This window comes from Equus quagga, unplaced genomic scaffold (genome assembly GCF_021613505.1).
Source record: "Equus quagga isolate Etosha38 unplaced genomic scaffold, UCLA_HA_Equagga_1.0 73442_RagTag, whole genome shotgun sequence".
Lineage (NCBI taxonomy): Eukaryota > Metazoa > Chordata > Mammalia > Perissodactyla > Equidae > Equus > Equus quagga.
In genome coordinates this window covers 5,415,484-5,421,389 of record NW_025802777.1, presented here as the reverse complement: position 1 = coordinate 5,421,389, position 5,906 = coordinate 5,415,484, and positions in this window count along the sequence as shown.

Sequence of the window (5,906 nt, the reverse complement as noted above, 5' to 3'; positions counted from 1 at the left end):
TTGAAATTTTATCAGCTGAGGGAACAAGAGAGAATATTTAAATATAAAACCAGCCCCAAATTGGCCATCATTGAAAGTAATGATAAAATTACCCCAGTGCATATCTGCAAAGGCCGGTGATCAGAGGCTGGAGCGGGATGAAGCGGCCGGGAAACGATGCTCCAGGAGGACGTGTGAGCTCCACAGAGCTGCTGAATCAGGCACCTCCATTTCTGGCATCGCTAATAACTTCTGGGGGGTCCGAGGATGGGGGCTCCAAATGGGACCAAGTTCCACCTCTTCCCTCCTGGCCCTGTGGGGGCTGGAACAGCGAGGAGGGTCGCTGGGCAGGTGGGGGCTGTGTGCGCAGCCCCTCTGGCCTCAGCCCTCAGGGAGCACAGGAGAGACGTGGCCTCAGGGCTGGGTTTCGAAGGTGCAGGAGGAACCCTCAGTCAGAAATCCAGAGAGTGCATCGCCACCATCATTGTTGGGGACAGAAAAGCCTGAGTCTTGCCCCTGGTGGCCCCTTTCTTCCCGAGGGGAGTGGCAGCACCTCCCCAGGAGTTCACCCAGGAGGGAGGTGCCCCCTGCACACAAAGGAGCATGCCGTGGGCCTGACAGCTTGGTGGCCGAGGCTGAGCCCTTAGCTTGTGGTCCCTGCTGTGCTCCCTGGGGGGGTTTGGAAGCAGGGAAAACGGCCCCACTCCCCAGGGCCTTTCCTCAGGGACAGGGCAGCAGTAACGGACAGAGGTGACCCGGAGGGAGAACCTTGTAACCTCGTGAACAGGGCAGCCTCTCCCTGCTCTCGTTCCTATGAGGTAGGAGGCCAGGGGTGGCCCAATGAGCCTGCGAGCTGCCTCCACCTGTCCATTCTGTGGACTCTGGCTCTGGACAGAGCGTTTCACTTATCACAGAGTTTGCTTATTGGCAGAATTATCACAAAATATAACCAATAGGCTCCTTTCACTTGCAAGAGGCAGAAACTTAGCTCTAACTGGCTTAAGCCTCAAAGGGGACTTGTCGGCTCAGGTCAATCACGAGACTAGGATATGAGGCTTCAGGAATAGCTGGATCCAGGGGCGAGCCATCAGGATTCTGTTTCTCCCTGTCTTTTGTCTCTACTGCTTTCTCTTTGACAGCTTGGTTCTCAAACAGGAGATCTCCAGAAGGGACGAGATGGTCACCAGTGCCCCAGGATTATAGCATTCTTGGTGCTTATGACTTCAGAAGGAGAGAAGTTCTCTTTCTTAGCGTCTGTATTAGTCTATGACAGGGGACGGGACCTAGGCCTGCTGGGGTCTCATGCCCATCCCTGTACTGAGGGGTTGGAGGTTGTTCCCAGGTTGACGGGGGCAGTTTCTAGAAGACAGGAGAAGGGGGCAGAGACATGGGGCGGGCCCAACACCAGGCTCACTACCAGGCGTTGTGGGAGGAGACGGGCCTCCCTAATGGGATGTATTATGGGGCGTCCGGCAGGAGCTGAGAGATGGTGGCAGCAGAAGCTGGAGGAGAAGAACGGAGCCGCGCCCCCAGCTCTGAAAGCTTGAAACCGGGACCCAAACACCAACAGTAAGGGGCCCCAGGTCCCTCCGCACCTGCCACTGCGCGGAGCTGCTGCAGGGACCCGGAGCCTTCTCGAGGCCGCGCCGCTGTCATCGGATGTGACGTTTCAGAACTGTTCCGCCCACGGGCTCCTTTGAGACGAGAATCCGAGCTGACATGCAGTAAATGAGGAGACTGCGGGGAGATGGCCGACTCTGAGACGCTGTCACTCGGCGCTGGGTCCTCAGGAGAACTGCCAGGAGGCCAGCCAAGTGCAGAATTCCGCTCTCACGTGCCGTCTACACCGTCCCTGTGGTTCCAGCTCGGAACAAGATGGGAGCGCTTTGCAGCCCCGCCCCTGCTGTGCCCTTGGCGGTCACCGCAGAACCCGGATTAGGACTCTCAGCCTCCACGAAGGAACTCGGATGGGAACAAACTGCCTTTTTATTTTCACTGGCTCCACCTGAAATGTAGCATTTTCTTCAGTTATTGAAAGCAGGCAACAAATTACAGCGGCATTACAGCGGTGACCGTGGTCTCCTCACCAACTGAAATCGCAGGTGTTCATACCACATTAATGCTGATGGGGAATCTTGGAACACTGCTTCCGCCCATCGCTGCTCAGAAATCACAACCGTTATCAGACCTGCCACCGGATCTTATTATGCAAGGTGTTAATAAAGAAGCACGTCTGTTACTTTTGCACAACTGTAACTCAATATGCCTTTCAATATTTGGTTTCCTTTGTCATCCTCTGAATTTTATTTTGTGTGTCTAAAAGCATGATTCTGAGATGCAGTCTGTCTGAGTCTGCTCGGGCAGCCATAACAAAGTACCACAGTCTGGGGTCTTAGACAGCAGACATTTATTTTCTCACGTAAGTGTCTGTCAGCTTCACCGGATTGCTGCAGAGAGGCACAGCACAAAAAGGCGGGGACCCCTCCCAGAGAATGGGTAGAGTTACTGCCTGAGAAAAATTCAGAAGGCACGTGCTGTGTAGGGGATGCCAGGGGACATTCACGACCTTGGGGTTCCGCTTCCGGACTGACTCCATGGACAAGGTGGTTTTTTCCTCTGACCTCAGTTTCCTCTGGTGTAAATAGGCCTGGAGAGAAGAAGGGTGTGAGCTAGCTCCTCCCTCCACATTGCTCTTGGCACTCAGATCTGATGTCCCTCTACTGATGCAGCTTACTGTGATGGCAGATGCCTGTCTAATGCAATAGGTGTCATTTTGACTGAGCTCAAAGAACATAATCACGGTGAAGGCAGAGGTCATCTCTGGGCAATTTAAATTCGTGGCTGGTTTCTCCCCACCATTGACCTCTCCCTGTTTTCCAAGAAAGGCCTACTCAGGACATGAATGTGAACCTTCATGTAAGCTACAGCTTTCTCATAAAAATGAGAAAGACAAATAATGTATGATATCACTTAAATGTGGAATCTAAACAAGCTGAACTCCTAGAAACAGAGAGTAGGATGGGAGTCCCCAGGGGCTGGGGGTGGGGGAATTGGGGAGATGATGTCTAAGGGTACACACCTACAGCGAGTAGATAAATAAGTCCTGGACATGGAGTGCACAGCACAGTGATTACAGCCAACAGTATTGTATTATAAACTTCAAAGTTGCTGAAAGACTAGATCTTAATTGTTCTCATCACAAAAAAGAAATGATAATTGAGATGTGACAGAGGTGTTAGCTAACACGATGGGGGGAATCATATTGCAATATATAAAGGTATCAAATCAACACTTGCATGCCTTAAATTTACACGATGTGGTATGTCAATTGTATGTCAATAAAAAAAAATGATGAAGCTGTATTTGTTACCAAAAATGCATAGCCATACCCAATCTAAACACATCAGTTTGCATTTTCCATTATTTGTGGGTTATCTGTCAAGGATTAAGACCTCCCAGCATTATTAAAGAGCAGAGAGGTACCTTGGGCATGACCTACACCCATCAGAACCCACACTGGGTTTGGTCCCAGAGGGAACCCACCTGCAGTGGTTGGAAGGCAGGGGCCATAAAGAATGAGTGAATTGTCATTCCTGGGATTTCTGCCCCTTGCCCAGGTATTAATGCCTTATCCTCACCTCTGAGGCTGGACATGTCTCTCCCACATGTCACATGTGCAAACAGTCTAGAAGTCAGAGAAATGCCCGGTCTTGCCTTTGCTTCTCGAACATTCACTAAGAAGTAGGAAGGAGCTTCGGATCTTCCCCTGTGGTGGTTCTTCAGGGCTGTCCTTGAGTCGGAAGGTCCAGACACATCCCAGGCTTTCCAAGGGACCAGTGTGGAGCGTTTGATAGCTGGGGATGGTGTGGTGGCTCCAGATTGCCTTGACAAGTCGTTTCCAATGTGTATTTTATTTACAAACAAAAACAAGAAAAAACAACCTTCTTATCCTCATTCTGACCGCCTTTATTCCTCTGGAACCTGGAAAGGACACAAAAAACCAGAGTCAGTTGGAAAGACCATCACCCATCAGTGTCCCGTCCTTTGTGCCTAAGGGTTCTCTCTGTGCTCACTCCCTCCCAGGTCACATGTCCCCCTGACAAGGGGGCTTCCTGCAGCCTTGAGCCATCCCATGTCTAGTTAAATGCCAAATGGAGAACAAGAGGCAGCAAGTCCCAGAAGCCCTGATTTAGGGAATGGACAGGATCTTGAGTGAGGCTGGCTAAGGGCCACTTCATTGGCACAGTTTTAGGATGGGGCTGTCCCCACCCATTCCTTCCAGTCCCTAGTGGCTCTTTACCTCCCTCTGGTGTGTGAGCCTTTGGACTCCGTGGAAAGGCAGATACCCTACAAGGGGGGGTGTTTGAAGATTCCAGTTTCAGGATGTTTGAAATAGCAGGGACTTTGTCCTACACACACACACACACACGCACGGCTGTACAAATAATAAGAGCTAGCATTTCTCAAGCCCTTTCCCCAGGCGGCCCTGCGCTGGGAGCTCTGCACGTGTTCTCAGGGGATGCCCCACAACCACACTGTGATGCAGGTATTAATAATCCCCATTTAACAGATGAAAAGATCGAGGCTCGTAGAGTGGATAAACTCCCCAGGGAAACAGAGCAGATAAGCGGCAGAGTTGGAATTCAAATCCAGACAATCTGGCTGGGAGCTATTCCTCCTGGGCCCTCAGTTAAACATCGCACTGTGGTCCAGCGAGGGGGCAGGGGACAGATCTGTTCCAAGGCCACTGCTGCCCCCAGGGAGGTTCAGAGAAAGGTGTGAACAGAGCAGGTGCCCCAAGGGTTACCAGGAGAGGGAGGGACAGGCACGACCAAGAGTCTGCTTTGGGGTGTGCTCAGAGACCATTCGGTTTTCCAAACTCTCCTTCCAATGTTGCCCAAACATTTTTCGTTTTTTTAAAGAATGCTTTCTTTTGGTGAGGGAGACTGGCCCTGAGCTAACATCTGTGGCCAATCTTCCTCGTCCCCCCCGCCCCAAAGCCCCAGTGCATAGTTGCATATCCTAGCTGTAAGTCGTTCTAGTTCTTCTGTGTGGGACGCCGCCACAGCATGGCTTGATGAGCAGTGTGTAGGTCCACACCCAGGATCCGAACTGGTGAACCCCAGGCTGCTGAAGTAGAGCATGCAAACTTAACCACTATGCCACGAGGCCAGTCCTCCAAACTTTTAATATCTGTGATCACGTAATAGATATTTGACTTACCCTTAAATAATCCATTTTAGGTAATTTCTTTTAAAAAGGAGTCACCAGAAATTTTTTGTTGTTTTAAAACAATAAGGAGGAGTGCAATGTTCCAGGCTGGTGATAATAGTATCAGTTTCTCATCAGCGAGAGAAGTGATATTTTCACTCTCCCACCAGGATCTCTCCATCTGTGTTGAAGACAGAGAACCTGACCCATCCAGAGGGTTTCTTGTCTTAGTCTTTAAACTAGAAAATCCCAGCTTAGAGTTAAAGGACGTAGGGACCAGCAGTAAATAAATAATTGATGGCTCAGAGAGGACTTAATCCAAAATGGACCCCAAAATTAGGGAGAGATTTCCCACTGAAGAAGGCTCTGCTTTCCTCAAAGATGACAGGAACTTCCAGAAAGCCTGAGTTCACACTAGATTTTCTTCTCTCCCCACCTGTCCCTGGGTCCATGCTCTGTCTCTCTCTCACCATTCACAACCTCACTGTGTGGCCCTTGGGTGTGCCGAGAACCCTCCAGGACCTGTGAGTAATAAATCCATTCTTCAAAATTCTTTGATGGCCTCACAGCTCCAGTAACCCCACCTTCTGTCTCTGAGCTGGAGACTGGAGACCTCACACAGACCCCAGGGAATCGGCAGGAGGGCTGTCACTTCTGTGTGCAGACACGGAGCAGGGCCCAGCCTCAGTCAATGAAAACGCAGATGATGTGGCCCT